This window comes from Canis aureus, chromosome X (assembly GCF_053574225.1).
Source record: "Canis aureus isolate CA01 chromosome X, VMU_Caureus_v.1.0, whole genome shotgun sequence".
NCBI lineage: Eukaryota > Metazoa > Chordata > Mammalia > Carnivora > Canidae > Canis > Canis aureus.
Window position 1 is genome coordinate 112,976,338 of NC_135649.1, and position 23,832 is coordinate 113,000,169.

The window sequence follows — 23,832 nt, forward strand, 5'->3', positions numbered from 1 at the left end:
GCACCCCTGGAAACCAGGAAACTCCAATGGAGTCTTGGCTGGAGGTTTTCCTATTTTGCCAGTTACGTATGCGTATTTCTGCTACGTAAGGAGCCTTATCAGCAGAGACCTCTGGGGGTCTCACTCTGACCGGGCGCAGATCACCATCAAGCCACAATGCTGACAAGCTGGTATGGACTGCTCCAAACTCCTCGAACCCACGGTCACACAGCAGCACTATGAGCTAATAGGCTTCACGCCTCGGCCAGAAGTCCGTGCTATACAGATGCGTTTCTTATTTTAACAGAATAGCTTTGGCCAATTCTTGGCATTCTGCAATGAACTCTCCCAGCACAATTCTAAATATGAAGTCAGGGAGTTCAATTGAGAAGGTGACAGTTGAGCCAAAAAATCTCAAGGTAGTGACAGAACTGGCTATGTACAAATCTGAAGGCAGCTCCTCTCCCCTCAGGCAGGGAGACCAGCAAGTGCAAAGGCCCTGAGGCAGGATTGAATTCAGGGAAAAGCAAGGGAGTCTCTGAGGTCAAGGCCAAATGAATGATGGGGAAACTGCATTGTTTTCAGACTCTGCCTTGTTTTCCTGTTCCTGTTGCAATGGACTATGGGAGTCCATTAGAACAGGAATTCTTACTGTGGGAGTCGAGGGATAGATTTCAAGAGGCCTATATATTTCATTTTTTAAAAATCTATATTTTATACTATGTAACTGTAATGGAACAGTTCTTTCAATTAGGAATTCAGGCAACCAAAGTAGTATTAGCAGTATCTGTTAACTCTGCTATACATAGATCTCACAGATATTTTTATATCCCATTGTAGTTGTAGCAAATATTCTGAAATATCTATTATGCTCCTCACATCTTTGAAATTGCTGTAGTTATTAACCTGCTGCTAGATTACACATGACCATGATCTTTCTGCCTCCAGATCAAATGACGAAGTTGAATATTTTCACAACTGGAGTTAAACTCAGAATGTTCTAAGAGAGTAGATTTCAAAGGGGCTAAGAGAGTAAATCATTAAAAAAAGATTTATTTATTTATTTATTTATTTATTTATTTATTTATTTATTTGAGAGAGTGCAGGGGGAGGGGCAAAGGGAGAGAGAGAGATAATCTCAGACTCCCTGCTGAGTGGAGAACCCAATGCTGGGGTCTCAATCCCAGGACCCTGAGATCATGACCTGAGTCGAAATCAAGAGTTGGGTGCTTAACTGACTGAGCCACCCAGGCGCCCCCTAAGAGAGTAAATCTTAATAATTTTTAAAGATTTTGTTTATTTTTTTAGAGACAGTGCAAGTGGGGGGAAGGAAAGGGATAAACAGACTCTGTGCTCAGCAGAGCACAATCCCAAGATCATGACCTGAGCTGAAATCAAGAGTCAGTTGCCTAACTGAGTAAGCTACCCCGGTGCCCTCTAATTTTTTTTTTTTTTTTTTTTTTTAGAGGAGAGTAAATCGTAAAAGAAAAAAAAATGAAACTATGTAAGTTGAGGACAGTAGCTAGACTTATTATGGTGATTATTTTGCAATAATACAAATATTGAATCATTATGTTGTCCACCTGAAACTAATATAATGTTATATGGCAATTATACCTCAATAAAAAAAGCCCAACAGCACCACCACAATAGCAAATAAATAGCAACAATAATAATAATAATAATGACAGCTTAGAATTCCTATAAAAAAAAGCTCTGGAGAATTCTGATGTCTTTGAGAGAAGATTATCTTCACCTTGTAAAATGAGCTATGGAAATTTAATTTTGTTTGAGAGAATGTATCTCTATGGATTGGCTTTTCAATATTGGTAACCATTAAAACAAAAATATGATATTGATCGGATATTCAATGTGATATGTCTCCCAACTTACCAAACACCACTCCACAGTCTAGTTTTATTTTTTTTGAAACAAAGCAACAACGGCCTTCACATAAAAATGTCTTTTGAAGAATCCTATAACTTGCCTGTATGCATTGTATTGTTATTTTGTTTGTTGTTAATTTAGGGCGATAACAAAAAAGCACTTAAGTTACTAGACCATAAATTTATTCATTGTGTTTGTTTTAGATTCATGGAGGTATACTTCACATCCAACTCATCGAACTTTACCAGCTGCAAAAAAAAAAAAAAAAAAATGTGCTCAGCAAGAACATTTCCTATTAGCTGTTCCAAATAGATATGCAAGGTCTCTAGGATAACAGCTGGTATCTTGAGAAATTGAATTTTCCAGTGCCAGGTAAGGTTGATGAGGTATTAGCTCCTGAATGGAATATATCATATAAGATTTGACAAGCTTGAATTAATACCTAATGTTCTCGAAAGGGGCGGGAAATGATTGGAGAGCAATCAGGGAGCGTTCCCAAAGAGGCCACAGACAACGTGCAAGCAGATAAATATGAAAATGCACCCCATTAGCAGGTCACGGATGGCCTGGCATCGGCTCGTTATTGCTGAGGGCGAAATGAAAGCTTAAGGAGATGTGTGAACACAGCAGGGAACCAACACCTCTGCTGATTTTTCCCTCTCAGGTAACCAGAAATTTGTTTATAGGGCTGGACTGAAATGCTTTTGGCCGAAGGCTCTATTTAAGAAAGAGAAAAGGTCTGCTCACCCGGGCCTCATCTGCTGGGAAATACGCACCCCTCGATTCTGTTTCATTTCTGGGTCTGGGCTCTCACCATGTCTGACAACCGTCAAAATGCAGTGGTGACATCCACCATTTACCCCCAGCAACCCTTTTTCTACCCTGCACAATGCAGTGGAATCTTTTGGGCTTCTCTTGGGCTCATGGACCTTTTAGCTAGGGGGGTATTTAGCGCCTTCCCAGGGGACATTTGACAGTGTATGGAGATAGTTTTGGTTGTCAGAACTGGATGCTACTGGCATCTAGTGGGGACAGACCCCCCCCCCCCCCCAACAAAGAACCCTGGTCCAGAATGTGAGTGGCACCAAGGCTGAGAAACCAACTGCCCATCTTATGATTAAGAATCACCTGGGGTGGGTGTCTCTCTTTTGTTTTAAATCATTGGGTCCCAAGATCTTACTTCTCTGATGGTCCTTACACAGCCTCAGAGTGAAGGGGCCCAGGTAATGAGTTCTGACTTTTCTGCATTACTGTGTCTGCTCATTTTATCATAGCTTTCAAGGGTCCGGGATTTGGATTTGCTTCTAGATCCCTATCAGTGTGACAGACTCTTGAGTGTATACTTTTGGTGTATACTTTGGCCTCCCCAGAATGCTCCTATCTAACAAGAATATTCTTAGTATATGGACCTACTATGGTCAGATTTCATGCTGGTAAATTTTTCAAGCCAGCTGGAGGACACTTGAGATTTCTGGTCTTGAGCTTCCCAATAAGACTCCAGCTCACCTTGAGGACCCAACATTCTCCCAGAAGCCTGCAGAAGGCTGGAGTGGACAGAGAATGGATGGACGGGATTGATTCATTTCTGTTCTCTGGCAAGGATCCTGCCAGCATCAGTAGTCGCGGCCCATCTTCATGAAGTTCTCAAGTCTTCAGACAGCTCCTTCCGGGTTGCAGGTTCAAGGCTACTCTTAACCAGTGCTGAGAAAACATTAAACAAATCCTTTTCTTTGAGTATAGCTGACATTGACAATGTTACATTAATTACATTACATTAATTTCAGGTGTACAACATAGTGATTCAGCTTCTCTATATGTTGTGCTGTGCTCACCACTAGTGGAGCTCCTAACTGTCACCATGTGGCGCTGGTAAAGTACCTCTGACTATATTCCCCTACACTGTACTTTTCATCCCCAACACTTACTCATTCTGTGACTGGAACCCTGTATCTCCCACTCCCCTTCACCTATTTTGCTCAATATCTTCCCTCCTCCCCTCTGGGGTCCATCAGCTTGTTCTCTGGATTTACAGATCTGATCCTGCTGTTGGTTTACTTATTCATTTGTTTTCTTGATTCCACATATGAGTGAAATCAGGTGGCATTTGTCTTTCTTAGTCTGACTTACTTCACTTAGCATAGCACCGTCTAGGTCCATCCTTGTTGTTTCAAATGGCAAGGTCTCATCCTTTCTTATAGCTACATAATATTACATTGCATATATTTATACATATATATGTGTCTATCTATCTCTCTATCATCCATCTATCTGTCTAGCCATCTATGTATATACCATGCATATATGCCATATGTATATACACACACCATATCTTCCTTATCCATTTCTCTATCAGTGGACACTAGATTGCTTCCATATCTTGGCTATTGTAAATAATGCTGCAACAAATATAGGGATGCATGCATCTTTTTGAATTAGCATTTTTGTTTTCTTTGGGGAGATGCCCAGTCGTGGAATTATTGGGTCATATGGTATTTCTATTTTTAATGTTTTGAGGAAACTGCGTACTACAAAACATTTTTTTAATGAGCTGCATGAAGTAGAGTCTGATTAAGTTTTCCTCAAAGTCTTCTACTCTCTGTGCACATGGTTAGACCACTTGTCCATGTTTCTCGAGGCTGGTTGTGGCTATGTGGCCCAGTGTGACCGGCGGAATGTAGGCAGAGGTGGAAAGTGCCACTTCCAGCCCCAACTCGTGAAAACCTCCATTGTGGTCCTCTGTACTCCTCTTCTGGTAGGTTGGAATGGAGGGCACGTTGTGGGGGGCATTGTGGGAGCTACACCTTGAAGACAATGCGGCCACAAGCCTGGAGGAGTCTGAGAGCCCTGAGTCACCACTTTGAGAAAAGCTGCATGACTGGTTACGCTGCATGGAAATGCTATGTTTCTGTTAAAGCAGCCCTACTGTTCCCTCATCTAGTCGATGGCATGCAGAATGGGGCATTGTGCAGACTTGATTGATGCTGGAGGGATCCTGCCCTAGGAAAAAGGTAGAACAGAAGGGGATTTCGTGGGAATGGTTTCCACACTCACCCACGTATCACAACACTACCTGCTGGGCTTGTCACAGATTCAAGCCCCTGTGCCTTGCACATGAGAGGGGTTCATTCAGCAGAGCTGGGAAGAGGCGCAGGAATATGCATTTTGATTGGTAGCCTGGCTGCTTTTTTTTTTTTTTTTTTTTTGCCTGGCTGCTTTTGATGCAGGTAGGCCAGGGAGACCATTTTTGAGAAACGGGGAGAATGTGGGCTCTCACGGTGCCAAGGGGATGTTGGTCAAATGAATAATTAAACGAACAAGGAGCAGGAGAAGGGAGAGCAGAATGAGATTCCAGGTGGGGAGACGTGCAAAAAGAAGTCAACAGCTGGGGGGAGCCTCGCCCTGAAGCGCCCGAAAAGGTGGGGACATCTTATCACAGGTGGCTGCGGCTGATGATGGCAGACAAGGCATATGGAGTGTGCTCCTGAGCTTGCCAGCCCTGGTTTCCCCAGGGGAAGCCCTCTGTTTTGAGGAGCCTGCTTTTTATCAGGCGTTTTGTGTACATCCTGCTGCCGCTGTCCTCTGACAAGCTGCTCCCCTGCTAGATGCATTTTCCTGGCCAACAGCGCTGACTTTTTTGGAGATTCTGGGGGCAACAGAAAACAGGGAACGCTGTGTTAGAGAGATTGGAATCAGGCGCCACATGCCAGCGTTTGCTCATTTGCGGCACAAATTTAATTTAAGCCGGAGAGATAAGATCTCTCTGGTCCCTGAAGCCTTCTCTTGCTTTCCTGTTGCCCAGGTACTAAATTTGATTTGCTGAAATAAATACCATTCTGTCAATAAGAGGCTGGAAGAAAATCCGCCCAGGTTGCATATGGTGCTGTGGCCGAGCAGGGTCAAGCCGAGAGCAGAGGGGTTAAGCCAGCCCCGGGGAGAGGGGTGGGGGTGGAATGTACCTTGCGTGATGTGAGCCGATGCCACTCAGAGACCACAAATGACAGAGACAAATGGCAGACTGCGAGGGTGCGGTGCATGGACAGGGCACGCCAGGTGGACTGTCAGCTCCAGAAGGCTGCTTGACCGCAGGCAGGTGTTGTACTACACACACCTTTCCAATCCGGCTGTCTTAAAAGTCTTGTGTCCTCCGCCAGTGTCCTAACCAGCTCCTTTCCAAATGAGTGAAGTGCTTTTATGTCCAAAGGTCACCAGTTGGTTATTAATATTGTATCTTGGAGAGTTGGAGGTATGCTGGTAGCTAGATGAACACTGCTCTGGGAATGTCCTTCAGAGTCAGTCTTCACTTCTTAAAACATCGTGATGGAAATACTGTCACAATAGGATCACATCAGTTTGTTAGAACAAGAGCTCTAATGCGTGAAGCACTTAATGTGTGGCTCATGTTGTGCAAAGAACTTTGCATGTGTTGCCTCACTTGGTTCTAACAACGACCTTGTGAGACCAAGACCTTGACTCTGTGAGGTTAGAGTCAAGGAAACTGAGTCTTAGAAAAGTCAGAAACATGTCCAAGTTCTCAAAGCAGCAAAACCAGTGTGCGAACCTAAGCATGAAGGTAATTGTTTAGTGTCAACATACTAGAAAAATTACCTTATGCTAGGTGAAATTAGCCAGACGGAGAAAGACAAATACCGTGTAATCTCTTATATGTGGAATCTACAAAAAAAAAAAAAGCCAAATTCATAGAAAGAGAGTAGAATGGTAACCACCAGGGCCTGGGGTTGGGGGAGATGGGGGAGATGCTGGGCTTGTAAGCCTTCAGTTGTGAGATGGGTGATTCCAGTTAATAATGCCATGTTGTGTATTTGAAAGTTGCTGAGAGACTAGATCTTAAGTGTCAATAACTCAACACACACACACACACACACACACACACACACAAATGGTAACTACGTGAGGTGATGAATGCATTAACTAGATTGTGGTGATCATTTCGCAAAGAATATGTATTTCAAATCATCACATTTTACTCCTTATATATATATGATTTCTTTTGTTAGTTATACCTCAGTAAAGCTGAAAGAATAAAATGTAAAATCTTAAAAATATTTTTCAGCTAACTTTTATTGGGGGGAGATGTAGTGAACCTTTAGACACATCCATCACATCCCTGAATCTCACCAACAGCCCCATGGAGTAGGCATCATGGTCATCATAAGGAGACGAAGGAAATGAGGGGTGGAGAGATTAGGTGACTTGCCCAAGATCATACAACTCTTAAGTAAGACAGAGCTGTGATATGTTGATCCCAACGTTTTTCTGGCTGAGCCTTCAACGGCTCTTCTCTGCTGACTGTCCTGTAGGTCAAGCTGCCATTCAGAGCCCCCCAATGCTGACACCCAGTCTCCCCTGTCCCAGCCTGGCAGCCAGTTCTAGGCACCACCGAGGGAGGGCATCCTTTATTATTTAAAACTCCAGTTTCTAAGTTGTTGATACTGCTGGCGTTAGGAGGCTTCGGGGAGATTGTGTGAGGGGCCTGGGAGATTAATTTTGGTGGAAATTCTGGCAGAAGAGAATGTGAAATGGTGGATGCTTCAGAGATTTAAAATAAATTGCTGTTGTGTGTGTGATTTCCTTCTCCTAACACTCTGGGGGCTGACTAAAGGAAAGCGATCGGATGTTTGCCCCAGCCCCAGTGCTGTCCCAAGAGTGATAAAAGCCTGTCTGAACCGGGGCCAGGTATTTGCCTGAAAGAGGAAGTCAGGCATGTATAGAAATATACACACAGCAGGCATCAAATGGGGGGAAGTGTTTAATCTGCCTTTTGAATGGATTAACGGTTGGCTTTAAGAAGGCGCTTCTGACTTTTGGCTGTGTAGACCAGGAGGAGAGGCCATGCCACATAATGAGGATGAGCACCAAGGAAGAATTAGTTGTATGTCTGCCATCAGCAAAAAAGAGCCATAAAATTATTTCCAGGGAAAGCCAGACTTCCTCATGTCAAACTGGGATAGGAAAAAAAAATCACCCACAGAGGATGCTTTCTATCAGTGTTGGAAAGTGTTTGCTTTCAAAGGCAGCATGGTATAGAGCTGAGCTGCCCGGTACACTGGCTACTTAGCCCCACGTGGTCACGCAGCTCATGAGCTGTGGCCGTTTCCAATTGAGTTGTGCCGGAAGGGTAAAAAGACACAGCATATTTCAAAGACTTAAGAGGAAGAAAGCCAAGTATCTCCTTGATCACTTCTTAACACCAATCACATGCCAAAATGATACTATTTTGGATAAATCGAACTAAATAAAATGTTAAAATGAATGTCACCTGTTTACTTTTTAAAATGCGACTATGAGGAAATGTGAAATTACCTACACGGCTCATATTGTATGTCTGTGGGAAGGCAGCGGTCTAGACTCTGAGCAGGGCTTTGAGGTCCGAGAACATTGGACTGAAATTATCCCTGCTGCTCACTTGCTGTGTAGCCCTGGCAGGAGAACACCCTTCTGAGCTTGAGTTTCCAGTTACGTGAATTGGGCAAATGACTGCCTCTACTTCCAGGTGATTATGATGGCAAAGTACTGAGTTTATTCAAAGTGTGGACAGAGAGGCCCACCCTCGATAAATATTAGTTTTCTTCTTCCCTTCTCCCTTGCCACATAGTTTGAAAACCTGGAGGGAAATGATTTTGGATTTTGAATCCCATAACCTGGCCAACTACCATTCAAGTGTCAAGAAAAATTGAGACCTTTTATAGATGCGGAGACTCATGGAGGCACATTGAAAGTGCTGCTTGAAGGTGGAGCTTACAGAGTTGCCTGGGTGGCTCAGTCGGTTAGGCATCTGACTCTTGATTTCAGCTCAGTCTGTGATCTCTGAGGGTTGAGAGATCGAATTCTGCATTGGGCTTCATGCTCAATGGGGAGTCTGCTTAAGATTCTGTCTATCCCTCTGCCCCTCCTCCCTGCTCTCTCTCTCAAATAAATAAATCTTAATCTTCTTTAAAAAGAAAAAGATGTCACAGTGTCACCAGAATGAAAACAGAAGCTGAGAGAGATGGGGCACAAGAATCACAGTGGTCAGCAAAATACCAGGAACAAGCTATTGATCGCTGTACATGATTATGGAGGCAAAAGTCAAATGATAATAATAGCACTAATGATACAACCCAGGATCTGAAATCATAGATGTCAGAAGGGAAATGAAAGAGGAGGAAGTGAGATTTCCATTTTGTTCGGGAGGAAGATTTAGATATAGATTGCAACTAAAATACTATAATTTTACAATTTTACTTATGCTTTGGTTAAAAATTTCAAAGTAGCAAGTAGAAAAATAGAAAAATGATGATCGTTTCGAGATTGCTTTAAGAAAAATAAGTGGAACAAAGAACAGTGTGTCAGCACAACAGAAGGCAGGAAAGTAAAAAGAAGAAATAAGGGCAGGTCATGGTAAAGAGAACAAATGGAAGAAGACGGCATGAATAAATCCAAGAATATTAACAATTGCCTCAAATATAGATAGGTTAAATATGCCTTTTTTTTAAGAAAAGCAAAAAAGAAGAACAGATTGGTTGAACAGTTTAAAAGGCTAGCAATATGCCATTTACAAGAAACAGCCTTAAGGTGAAATAACATCGAAAAATGAAAAAGTAAAGTTTGAAAACATAGATCATTGAATGCTAAAGTGAAAAAAAGGGGGCAGAAATGTTAAATTCACAAGAGTGAAAGTCAAAAGTAGTAAGAGAAAAAAGGATGATAGTGACAGTAGGTCCATGTCTTTAACAACATCATGGCTATGGACAGCAGAATTTTGAAATAGGTAAAGGAGGGGAACCTGGGTGGCTCTTTGGTTGAGCATCTGCCTTCAGCTCAGGTCGTGATTCCAGGGTCCAGGAATCGAGTCCTGTGTCCGGCTCCCAGCGGGGAGCCTGCTTCTTCCCCTGCCCATGTCTCTACCTCTCTCTGTGTCTCTCATGAATAAATAAAAATCTTTTAAAAAAGAGGGAAAAAAGAAATAAAGGAAAAACGAATAGAAATAGAGGATAGACAAATTCCCAAACACATCGGTAGGCTTTAACACAACTTCCCAGAAACCAACATCCAAAACTCAAGAGCGTTGGTAGGTAGGGCTTTTCGTTGCAAGTTTATGAAGTTTGTATATTTTCATAACCAACAGATTGACAATAACATTCTTTCCAACCATGTATGACAACCAAGTCTCCAAAGAAGCAATCACAGGCCATGTTTTCTGATCACAGTGCAATACAGTTAGAAATTAATGACAACATCAAAGCCAACATACCCCCAAATTACTTCTGCCATGAAGAGGAAATGAAAGCAAATTATAAAGTTAATCAAGGTCAATGACAGTCCTACGAGAAACAAAGCATGGTGGGCTGGGGCTGCCCCCGCTGCAGGTGCTCCTGGCTCAGACCCCCTGTCTCATCCCCGTGGCCTCTGCTGCTTGAGGGTGGATGTCTCCACACCTGCTGCACCTCACCCACCCCCCCAGAACTTGCACATTAGCCACAGCCCCTTGCCCACCACTGGCCACCCAGCTCCCTCCTGCAAGAAGGGAGTCAAGGAGTGCGCTTGTCGTGATGAGCCCTGGGTCATCTATGGAGGTGCTGAATCACCCATATTGTCTCCCTGAGACGAATACAACACTGTATGTTAACTGGAATTAAAAGCTTAAGAAGAAGTGTTCTAGCGATGTCCTGACTCTACTTTTGGTCTCTACAAGAGGCATCACGGCCCTGCTGAACTTAATACTGAGGTACAGCAGCATCTGGTCTCCGCTGTCCATGGCTGAGTATGATGTTTTCCCCACTGTCTCTTCAGATGAATCCTATACTTTACTTGTGAATGGACCAGTGGCTTTACTCAAGGCCACCAGAGTGTGGAGAGTATGATGAGGATGCCATGAATTTTAAGAAATTTAACGTTCTTCACTAGCACAGAGTCTTGCCCTTATCAGAGCGTCGCATTCTCCTATTCTTTGTCTCGTGTTTATACACCAAATGACTCCCATTGGTGACCTCATAGGCCTGGTTACAAGGGATTTGAGTCATACCAGAATTTGATAGCCCTGGACATACACAGTCTTGGGGAAGAGTTCAGAAAGACATCGTGACTCCATGTTACAATGGCCCTACGCAGTCCGGAGGAGCTATCAACCCTCTTCTGAATTCAACTTACAGCTCCCTGTCTAAATTTTTTAAAGAAATTAGTACAGTGTTTCCAGATCAATCCATCCGCTTGGGAGGAGATCAAGTGGAATTTAAGTGTGGGGAGTCCAGTCCAGAAATCCAATTCTTTCATGAAGCAGAAAGGCTTTGGCAAAGGTTTTAGAAGACTTAGGATCTTTCTATGTTCAAAAGCTTCTAAAAAAAAAAAAAAAGCTTCTGAGTTTTGTTTCAACCATAAACAAGGATCCACAGTCTGGCAAGAGGTTTTTGATGATGGTGCAAAGCTTCAGCGAAGCACTTCAGCTCAAGTCTGGAAAGATCAAATGTATGGTGAGGAACAGGGTGAAATCACAGCAACTGGTTTCCCTGTGGTCCTTTCTGCTCCTTGGTACGTAGATTTGATTAATTATGAACAAGGCTGGAGAAATTCCTATAATGTGGATCCTCTCAATTTTGATGGTCCTCAAGAACAGAAAAAATTTGGCATTGCTGGAGAAGCTTGTCTGTGGGGGGAATTTGTGGATGCAACTTACCTCCCTCGGAGATTATGGCCTCAGGCAAGGGCCATTGGTCCAGAGACTCTGGAGTCATGGAGACATCAAAGACAGAGAGGATAGGGGCACCTGGGTGGCTCAGTCAGTTGAGCATCTGCCTTCAGCTCAGGTCTTGATCCCAGGGTCCTGGGATGGAGGCCCACGCGGGGCTCCCTCTCAGCGGGGAGTATGCTTCTCCCTCTCCCTCTGACCCTTCCCCCTGCTTGTGTTCTCACTCTCGTGCTCGCTCTCTCTCTCTCTCTCTCTCTCAAATGAATAAATAAAAAATCCTCAAAAAAATTTTTTTAAAAGACTGATTTCTCCAGTGCTTAATAGAGAAATGTAAGATGCATTTTGATTACATCCAGGAAGATAACAAAGTGTCCGTTTTCACCACCATACTGCCATAGCAGGAAGACAGAGAAAAGATACAAGAGGCATAAATATTGGAAAGAAGAGAGAAACGTGTCTTTGCTTAAAGATAGTACTTATTATCTGTCTTGAAAATCTGAAAGATTTCTCTGAAAAGTGATTAGAACTATAAATAATGTTCATATAATTAAGGAAATAGAAAACAAAAACATTAACATTAATAGCCTTCTTATACTAGCAATAACCTATTTGAAAATGGAATTAGGGACGCAGGAGTGGCTCAGTGGTTGAGCGTCTGCCTTTGGCTCAGGGCGTGATCCCGGGGTCCTGGGATCGAGTCCGGCATCGGGCTCCCCACGGGGAGCCTGCTTCTTTCTCTGCCTGTGTCCCTGCCTCTTTCTCTGTCTCTCATGAATAAATAAAATCTTTAAAAAAAGAGAAAATTGTATTTAAAAAATTACATTCATAGTATCAACAGTAGCAAGGACGTTAAAAAAATAAATAAAACCAGGACAGACTAAACCTAATACAATTTGTAAGATTTAGTTGAAGAAATTAAAGAAGCATATTTTTCCTGAAGGATATTAAGTAGTACCTGAAAAATGTAGTTATGCCATGTTTCTGAAAGATACAACTCAGTGCTGTAAAAATATAAGCTTTTGTCAAATTCATGTATAAAGTCAATGCTTTTCCACTTGAAATTCCAACAAGAAACTGTAAGAGGAAGTTGACAATCAAAAAAAAAAAAAGACAATCCAACTCTAAAATTCATATAAAAGTGAAAAGGTAATAAAAGGAACCAAGAGAGTTTTTCAAAAGAATATTGGGTATAAGTGGCCATATCAGAAACAAAATATGAGTACCCCATGAGGCCATAGGAATTCAAATAAACATGCATCAGCTTCTGAAGTCTCTTTTCTGTTCTATTAATACATTTCTGCTAAAGTATTATAGAGTAGTTAGAAAAATGGTGTAATTTGCTACCTATGTGGAAAACCAATATTTTAGATTCCTAATTCACATCTCTTTATTTAAATTATTTATTTCCTAAGAACTAAATTTCAGTTGGAGTCAAGAGCTAAATGTAAAATCAAAATAAGGAAATTATCAGAAGAGATTTAGGAGAACTTAAATGAATACAATAAACTCCAAACTATTGTTATTTAAATGGAAAAAGAAATCACAATATAATACATATATGTGTTACATCAAAGTAGACAAAAACACCTGGGCAAGGAGCTGGAAGGATCCCTATCAATAGGCCAAGAAGTGCTTACTTCTAGAAACCACCTAAGTGTTCAGCAGGGAAAAATGATCTTTAGGACATTTTATTTGGTTGAATTGAAAAGGCAGGTCAGGGCAGCCCGGGTGGCTCAGCAGTTTAGCGCTGCCTTCGGCCCAGGGCGGGATCCTGGGGACCCCGGATCGAGTCCCGTGTCGGGCTCCCAGCATGGAGCCTGCTTCTCCCTCTGCCTGTGTCTCTGCCTCTCTCTCTGTTTCTCTCATGAATAAATAAAATCTTAAAAAATAAAAAGGCAGGTCACCCGGACACCTGGGTAGCTCAGTGGTTGAGCATCTGCCTTTGGCTCAGGTCGTGATCCTGGGGTCTCGGGATCAAGTCCCACATCGGGCTCCCTAGGGGGATCCTGCTTCCCCTTCTGCCTATGTCTCTGCCTCTCTCTCTCTGTGTCTCATGAATAAAATTAAATAAATTTTAAAAAGGCAGGTCACCGATATATATATATATATATATATATATATATATATATATATATATATATATATATTTATACTTATAATGTGGAGTCATAGAGAAGTAATATAAGGTAGAAGGACTAGAATGATATTTAATAATTTGTAAGGAGTAGTAGAGTTTAGGGAGGGGTTGGTGACGCGGTATGGACAGTGATTTGGGTACTTAGCTGTTCAGCCCTACAGCGCTGTGCAGCAGGACTTTCTGTAGAGAGGGAGATGTTTTGTATCTGTGCTGTCCCGTTCAGTAGCCCCTAGTGACACGTACCTGTTGAGCCCTTGAAATGTGGCTAGTGTGACTGAGGAAATGAATCTCTAATCTTACTAATTTTTTTTAAAAAAGAGTTTATTTACTTATTTGAGAGAGAGAGAGAGTGAGCAAGAGAGAGCATAAGCAAGGGGAGAGGGGGAAGCAGCTACTTGCTGAGCAGGGAGCTGGAAGTGGGGCTAGATCCCAGGACCCTGGGATCATGACCTGAGCTGAAGGCAGATGCTTAACCGACTGAGTCACCCAGGTGCCCCGATTTTACTAATGTTTAAAATTTAAATAGCCATGTACAACTAATGGCCAATGTGTTAGAAAGTGAAGCTCAATATACCTTTAAATTGTTTGAAAAAAAAAACCTTAATTTTTTTTAAAGATTTTATTTACTTATTCATGAAAGACACACACACACACAGAGAGAGAGAGAGAGAGAGAGAGAGAGAGAGGCAGAGACACAGGCAGAGGGAGAAACAGGCTCCATACAGGGAGCCTGACATGGGACTTGATCCCGGGACTCCAGGATCACGCCCTGGGCTGAAGGCAGGCATTAAACCGCTGAGCCACCCGGGGATTCCCAAACCTTAATTTTTTAACAATAAAAATGTCTATCTCTATTACGGTTTAGGTTATGCTGGGATGACAAAATGTTCTTTAAAAAACCCCAATCTGAGACTTAACAAACGTTTATTTCTCTCTCCTATTGCATATGTTCTTCATGAGTTGCCTGGTGGGCTGTGCTCCATGCATTGTCATCCTAGGACCTGGACTGATGCAGCCTACACCTGCCTCTTCACTGGTCACCATGGTAAGAGGAAAAGAGATGATACGAGGTCTCATGGGGGGCAATTCCAAGCCTTTCTCCTGGAAGGAATTAACATATGTCCCTTTTTGAATTTCATTGCTAAGAGCAAGTCTCATGGCCACCTTGAGTCTAAGAGAGTAGGGAAATACAAACAGACCGGGTGCCCAGAGAGAGGTGAATGTACACACAGCTCTAATGTCTACCACATTTGCATAATTTCCTTTTTTAAAAAAAGATTTTATTTATTTATTCATGAGACACAGAGAGAGAGAGAGAGAGAGAGAGAGAGAGAGAGAGGCAGAGACACAGGCAGAGGGAGAAGCAGGCTCCATGCAAGGAGCCCGATGTGGGACTCGATCCCGGGTCTCTAGGATCACGCCCTGGGCCGATGGCAGGCGTTAAACCACTAAGCCACCCAGGGATCCCCACGTAATTTACTTTTTAATTAAGAAAGGAAGAAGGAAAAGCCAAGTGAGAAACTGGAGCTCAGACCTCTATGGTAATATTCATAAAAGTTTGATCAGTATTTGAAAAAGTTACTCACCTACCCAATTCCTCATTTATGTAAAAAACAGTCATCTTTGGGATGCGTGGGTGGCTCAGTTGGTTGAGCGACCGCCTTTTGATTTTGGCTCAGGTCATGATTTCAGGATGGTGAGATTGAGCTCCCATGTGGGGCTCTGTGCTGAGCTTGGAGCCTGCTGAAGATTGTCTCTCTCCTTCTCCCCCACCCATGCTCTCTCTCTCTTCAAAACAACAAAAAACAACCAACCAAACTCCCTCCCCCCCACAGTCATCTTTATTTGCAGAATTGGAGACCTTAGCATATGCTGAAACCGTAGGTTGTTGCTTCTCAAGCTATTTTGGTTGGCTACCTGGGGAAATATTTCAATAGGATTTAACAGTTCTTATCTTGTAAGGCATTCAGGCTGATACTGAATACACAGCTGTTTCTTCCCAAATAATAATTTATTTTGAGAAAATATACCAATTACTGATAATACTATGATTAATGATATTTCTGCAACGATGTGCATGTGTCTTCTAGTAATATGATCATGTACGATTTTGATGGCATCTGAAAAATTGATAGAAGTGAGAATTTACTGCTCATTTCCACTCTTCAGTGACTGCAAATGAAAGCAATATCGTAAAAGAAAGTATAAAATACTTATTGGGAAAAATGTGATGGTAAACGAACCAGGAATTCAGGCCACACAAATTCTAAAGAATGAGTCTCTGGGTCCCTGTAAGAACTGATTTTGCTTACTATGCACAGGTTTGAGTCTTATAAGAGGCTAAGGTGGGGGAAAAATCCCCATTTTATCCTGTGGAAACTTGCTTTATCTTGTTGGAGTCTAGGCACTAATGGGAGAATACATTACTGACTCTTCTATTCAGAGCTTCTAGAAAAGGGATATTGTGCTTTATCGGTGACTGCTTCCTGCATCTGTTGCCTAGTCTGGGTCAATCCTACATTCACCTGGGTGATATTATTTAAGGCTCCTTTGCGCTGTTGAGCAGTGCTTGAAATTCAGTGTGTTTCAAATCCAGCCCATGTCAGAGCACTTAACCCTTTGAATGGGAATGAGTTAACTAAAAGTGTTGAAGCCCACTGAGCGAACAGCCTCATAACACAGCTAATACTCAAACCATGTTAGGATTATTGAGCCTATTGCCACAAGAAATACCATCCCCTGGAAGAACCGTGGACATCTTGGTATGGGGGATCCGGGAATGCCTCCTTAGAGGGCTTACGCTGATGCTAAACCCTCTAAGGAAGATTTAAGAAATCAGGGCCTCTTCTAGCTTGCCTGTTATCAAGGAGCTGTGACCATTTGGTGATTGGGTATTTTAAAATAATGTTTATTTAGGAGACAGGAGGATTAAAGCAAGGCTTGAGTGGTCATTGGTAAAGAAGCAGCAGTCATCCGTGTCGATTGTAAGAGAGGAATGTCTAATCATTTTTGTGGTTGTGGGTTGGACTTGTCTGAGCATAGTTCATTTTTTTTTTTTTTCGGTCAGCTTTGCTTATGGTTGAGAATATCAGGATTGACTCCAATAGGGCTGTTTTTCTCAGGCACGTGGCTGCCTCCATGTTTAGGACCTGTGCCTGGTCTCCTGTATTTAATTACTTCAGTAGGTTGAATTTCAGTGGAATTGCAAAGAAACAATGCATTGTTGAGGTATTTGAAGAGGAAATTCACCAGATCTTAGTAAGGTGTCGTAGGGTGAAAGAGGGCTACAGGCAGAGGACAAGTATAGACAAGGAACCTGAAACAGACAACTATTCAACTGTATAAATGAGTTGACTGGTTCCAGATGAGCACTGGTACATGCTGATCGTCATTAGGGGTGCCTAATTGTCACCTGTATGCACCTGGAAGAGGAATGTGGCGATTGCAGCAATGGCCTCAATTCCTTCCTCTTCCCCACATCCTTACTCTTTCTTTGCCTTGGCCTTGTCGTAGTATATATCCTCCCCTTTTGACTTTGGACTTGGCATATGATTTGCTTTGGCCAATGGAATTTTCAGCAGATGTAATGCAAGCAGAAAAGACTTCTTTGAGAAAATGAATTAGAGCCATAATCTGAAAAATGAGAAGGGGTCAGCTAGGCCAAGGAAGGGGGCAGGCATGAGAGGTATGAGATTTCCAGGAAGAAGGGAGAGTACTTTAAGAGATTCAGAATAAGGGAGCAGGGACTTCAATGGAGAGAGAGTGCTTTGAGACTGACGAGAAAGGCAGGGCCTAGAAAACACTCATCTTCCACAAGCTGCACGACAGATTTGGGAATTTCTCCTACAGTAATGGAAAACTATGGAAAAGGCTTAACCTGAGAGTGACATGATCTAATTTACTTTTGTAAAAGCTTGCTTTGGTTGCAGAGTTGTTATTATAATTAGAGAGAGAATTTGGGACAAATGAGCCCTAGCATTTCCCCATCTTTGTCAGGGTGCCATGCAATACAAATTGGCTCTCTCATTTGTTCTATTAAAATCAATGACTTTGTTTAGGCAAAGTGGCTTCTGGACATTATCCCAGAGAGAGGTTAGAAGGGTACTTCATAATATTCTAAATTTACTAAATGAAAATTAGAGAGCGGCCAAGAGGATTGATTTTGGGGTGAGCCAACAGTCCTTGGTGGCACGGGGCCAAGCAAAGGAGGGCCATTAGGCTGAGTTTAGAAGGTTGAGGCCATAGGTAGCCGAGGAGCTGCCATTTTATTTCAGTGGTGACTCATTGTGGAAATGAGGTTGATAAGAATAAATAGATTTTTTCAGTGTGAGAACTAAAGCGCACAACCCTTTCCAGCATAGCCTCTCTCTAATTATTCAGATTTGGATCTCATCTGGAGGTGTACTTTGAGGCCATGTCATGTGTCAGAACATTAGATTCTCTCATTTGGAAACTCAAGAGGGCTTATATCGCATAGCCTTTCATAGGAACACAAAATTGAGACAAAAGTGAGATCAGATGACACGAAGTCTTAGAAACTTGAAATTCTGAGAACAGGAAATAAAATCACAAGAAGAAATTTGGCTTGCTTTCTGAAGTTGGCTTATTTGCTTTTAAAAACAAAAAGCCTTTAGAAGTATTCCCAAAATGGGCTTGTGGATTGCTGATTTTACTGGTTACTTAAGTTTTGGGGCCTAGTTTATCTTTATAACTTGATGTATCCATGTTTTTAAATCCAGAATGAATGACTTATGAGAGGAACTTTGGTCACACCAAAGTTCTATGCAGACTAAAGTATTATGTAATTGTTAGGAGAGCACATTTTTAGGAAGTTGAATTATGCAAGCATAAACTGTATTAAATGTTGACAGAGGTTTTAAGAGTTTCTCAAGTTTAACCCTGTTCACATTTTGTGCTAGGTAATTCTTTGTTCTGTGCACTGTTGGATGTTCAGCACCATCTCTAGCCTCTACCCACTAGACGCCACTAGCACCCCCCCAGCACACATTAGTGATAAATAAAAATGTCTCCAGGCATTGCAAATGATCCCTGTTGTGCCAACTCACCCCAGGCTGAAAACTGCTGGGTTAGATACGATCTGTTTTTGAAAAAAAAGAAGCTTCTTGTTATGTTGTCCTGTGGTTTTCACCATGGCTAAAGCTGTGAGTGAGAGTACAGGGGTAAAATGTCAGAGGTACTAGTTGGAGTTTTGGAAAAATTTTTGCTGGTCTCTAAAGAGGGAGAAAGAATCTTAAAAATGTGTGTGTTTATGTGTGTATGAGTGAGAGAGAGAGACACTCAAGATCTACTTTAAAAAATGTATTTATTCATGAGAGACACAGAGAGAGAGGCAGAAACATAGGCAGAGGGAGAAGCAGGCTCCCTGTGGGGAGCCTGATATGGGACTCGATCCCAGGACCCTGGGATCATGACCTGAGCCAAAGGCAGATGCTCAACCACTGAGCCAAGAAATACTTTTAAAAGAATTTGCAAAGGTCTCATGATTCAATGTATTTTGTGCATGTGACAGAGCATGAAAAAATAAATATTCATTGAATGAAATGTTCATTAAAGTCAAGTTTGCTTTTTCTATTTACCTTTAGATATTAGAACAGGAATTGAGAAATGCTGTGGATTACCAGGATAAAGGGCTGCTGACTGAGGTCATGTGATTGTGTTTAAAAACACGTAGGAAGGGCCAAATAAAACTGGTGACTACAAACAAGTGATAAAGGAAATTGAGAAGATGGTTTTTAGAAATGACTTTCATTTAAAGAATTACTGGAATATGAAATGTGGAACGCGGCTCCCCAGGGAAATAGCTGAAGTCACCAAGCATCAAGTCATTTGAAATAGGGAGGGATGACTCATAGCATGTCTTAGGAGAGTGTGGCTAGCCCTGAAATACTGATGGGAAGATTAGCCCAGAGAAATTAATGAGATAAACGTACATGTCACCAAATTATCAAAAACAGCTACAGATGAAAATGGAGAATACAAGTAATCCATTCTTTCCAAACAAGTGAAACGCCCAGGTGCAAATAACTCTGCAAGGTGCTAACAGGGAGTCATCCTCATATAGCTGGGAGATGCCCAGAGTGGTTAAGGATGTGAGTTCTTGAAACAGACCGTTTGGGGTTGAATCCCAGGTCTCCCACTTATTAGCTGCATAGGCTTGAACACATCATTTACTTTCTCTGTGCCTCAGTGTCCTCATTTATAAAATGGGGAGAATAATGGCCATGCCTACTTATAAAGTGGTCATATGGATTAAAGGAGTTCAAATGTGCAGAGCGGTTACAACTGATTTGTTCTATTTAGGAAATGTTAGCTTTATTTCTGCATAGGAAATGTTAGCTATTATTACCCATGGTTCAAGGAGACTATGACTTGCCCATAGTCATGAATCTAGACAGGCACAAAGGTAGGCCTTGGACTCTCCATTCACGTCATCTTCTTTTATGTCAAGCTGTTCTCCATATAATGTATCTGTACACATGTGCATGTGGATTGGGGGAGGCAAGAGAGAGACATGGAAGCAATATTAGCAAAATGCAATTGTTTATTATTTTATATCACTTCCATAGCACTATCATATTTGAGTCTCAAACCAACTTTATGATACTAGGTTTTGTTTATTTTATTTTATTATTTATTTTATTTTTTAAAAAAGATTTTATTTATTCATGAGAGACACACAGACAGAGGCAGAGACATAGGCAGAGGGAGAAACAGGCTCCCCATCATGACCTGAGCCGAAGGCAGGTGCTCAACCACTGAGCCACCCAGGCACCCCCATACTAGGTTTTAAAAAGTCCTCATTTCATAGATATAGAAATGGAGATTCAATAGACAAGCAATTTGCCTAAGACATCAGACTGATGAGTCATAGACCTTGAATTCAAAACCAGGCATTCTGACCTCCATTTGTGCCCCTCTCTTCCCTCTCTTTGCACTCAACTTTGCACCTGTGGCTAAAGCTGGATGTGGGATAAATGATAGAAGAAGCACATGTGGGAAGCATAGCAGAAGGAGGCCTGATGTCCTGCAGGTGAGGGCCATCAGGGAGGGCTTGTTGGAAGAGAGGACATCAGTCTAAGTTCTTTCTCTTCCTCCTCCAAAGAGTTCTGGAATGCATTCATTTAATTCCAACCCCCCTTCCACATCTTCTATCATCTCTTACCTGGATTTCTGTCTTCTGACTGGTCAATCCATGCTCTGCATGCAGCCCTAATGATTACTCTAAGGAACAAATCTGAACATGTCACTCCCATCCCCATCTCTGCCCTCACCCGTTTAGTGACTTGTCATCCCCTCCAGAGCAAGCTGACCTCCTCCAGGGCAATTACAGTTCTTCAATTCTGGCCTATGCTCCTTTACTAAGATCTGCCTCTTCCCACTACCCCAATGCTTCTTCCATGCTAAAATACATTTCAGCCCAAACCTGCTCCACATCCTATGTCATAAGGAAAATACAAATTACAATAGCAAAGAGATACCATTACACACCCTATTAGAATGGTCAAAATCTGGAACCCTGACAGTGCTAACTGCTGGTGAGAATGTAGAGCATTAGGAACTCCCATTCATTGTGGGTGGAATGCAAAATGGTATAGTCACTTTGGAAGACAGTTTCTTGGTTTTCTACAAACGTAAACATACTCTTACCTTGTGATTCAGTAGTTGCACTCCTTAGTATTTACCCAAAAGAGTTGAAAGCTTCTGTCTACAAAAAACCTGCACACAGATGTTTATAACAGCTTTCCTTGTAATTGCCAAAAGTTGGAAGCAGTCAAGATGCCCTCCAGTAAGTGACTGGATAAACTGTGGTCCATCTAGACAATGGAATACAGACACTCCTTGGAGATATTGCAGATTGGGTTCTAGAGCACTGCAATAAAGCGATTATTGCAACAAAGTGAGTCAAGTGAATTTTTTGGTTTCCCAGTGCATAGAAAAGTTATGTTTACACTATAGTGGGGTCTATTAAATGTGAAATAGCATTATATCTTTTAAAAAAAATCCCAAGGTACACGCCTTAATTAAAAAATGCTTTGCTGCTAAGAACTGCTAACCACCATCTGAGCTTTCGGCCAGTCATAATCTTTTTGCTGGTGGAGGGTCCACCAGCTGCCTCCATGTTGAGGGCTGCTGACTGGTCAGGGTGGTGGTTGCTGAAGGTGGGGGTGGCTGTGGCAATTTCTTACATTAAGGTGACAGTGACGTTTGCTGCGTCGATTGTTTCTTTCATGAAACATTTCTCTGTAGTATGTGACACTGTTTGATAGCATTTTACCCACAGTAGAACTTATTTCAAAATTAGTCAATCCTCTCAAACCCTGCCGCTGCTTTATCAACTAAGTTTACATCATATTCTAAATCCTCTGTTGTCACTTCAATGACCTTTGTCACATCTTCACCGGGAATAGATTTCATTGCAAGAAACCAATTTCTTTGCTCCTTCATCAGAAGCAACTCCTCATTCGTTAAAGTTTATCATGAGATTGCGGTGATTCAGTCCCATCTGTGGGCTCCCCTTCTGATTCTAGTTCTCTTGCTGTTTCCACCCCATCTGCAGTCAGAACGCACACAGCATGTATTGGTTAAGTTTGCCATCTTATATGGGTACAATCCACGGTGCCCCTGAACAATTACAGTAGTAACATCAAAGATCACTGACCATAGATCCCCACAAGTAGAATAATAATGAAAAAGTTTGAAATATTGCAAGAATTAGCAAAATGTGACAGAGAGACATGAGGTCAGCAAATGCTCTTGGGTAAATGGCACTGATAGGCTTGATGCCGGGTTGCCAGAAACATTCAATTTGTTAAAAAAAAAAAAAAGCAACATCTGCAAAGCACTATAAAGTGAAGCACAATAAAACAAGTTGTGCCTGTATTTTCAGTTTCCCCATTTTACAGATGAGAATACTAAGGCTCAGAAGTCAGGGTGGACCTCATTCTAGGTTTAGAACTAGAATTTGGGTTATGCAATATTTTTTAAAAAGATTTTATTTATTTATTCATAGAGACAGAGAGAGAGAGAGAGAGAGAGAGAGAGGCAGAGACATAGGCAGAGGGAGAAGCAGGCTAGCCCAACGTGGGACTCGATCCCAAGTCTCCAGGATCACACCCCGGGCTGCAGGTGGCACTAAACCGCTGCACCACCAGGGCTACCCCGAGTTACGCAATATTGACTGTCCAATTGCTCTTAGATGTTGAGTGCTAAAATGATCTGCTAAACCTAAGGACTCAGCTTTGTCAATATGGCCCCAGCTTATCCTCCAGTCTATGACATGAGTCAATTCCAAAGGTCTAAAGAAGAAATTGAACAAAGTCTTAAAAACCAGGGGATATTATGCAGAGCAAAATCAGTCTGTAAGAGAAAGACAGATATCATATGATCTCACTCATATGTGTAATTTAAGAAACAAAACAGATGAACATAGGGGAAGGAAAGGAAAAATAAAATAATCTCATGTAAAAACAGAGAAAGAGGCAAACTATAAGAGGCTCTTTTTTAAAAAAGATTGGGATCCCTGGGTGGCGCAGCGGTTTAGCGCCTGCCTTTGGCCCAGGGTGCGATCCTGGAGACCCGGGATCGAATCCCACGTTGGGCTCCTGGTGCATGGAGCCTGCTTCTCCCTCTGCCTGTGTCTCTGCCTCTCTCTCTGTGTGTGTGTGACTATCATAAATAAAAATTAAAAAAAAAGATTTTATTTATTTATTTGAGAGAGAATTAGCAGGGGAAGGGGCAGTGGGGGAGGAAGAAGCAGATTCCTCCCTGAACAAGGAACCCGATGTGGGGCTTGATATGGGGCTTGATCCCAGGACCCTGAGATCATGACCTGAGCTGAAGGCAGATGCTTTTTTTTTTTTTAAAGATTTTATTTATTTATTCATGATAGTCACAGAGAGAGAGAGAGAGAGAGAGGCAGAGACACAGGCAGAGGGAGAAGCAGGCTCCATGCACCGGGAGCCCGATGTGGGATTCGATCCTGGGTCTCCAGGATCGCGCCCTGGGCCAAAGGCAGGCGCCAAACCGCTGCGCCACCCAGGGATCCCTGAAGGCAGATGCTTAATCAACTGAGCCACCCAGACAACCCACCATAAGAGACTCTTAAGAATAGAGAACAAACTGAGGG

General features: G+C 42.2%; 1 pseudogene; it reads left to right on the top strand.

Moving 5' to 3' along the window:
- Positions 1-10,594: 10,594 nt before the first annotated feature.
- On the top strand, positions 10,595-13,628 carry LOC144307679 (beta-hexosaminidase subunit beta pseudogene; annotated as a pseudogene).
- The last annotated feature ends 10,204 nt before the right edge of the window (positions 13,629-23,832 follow it).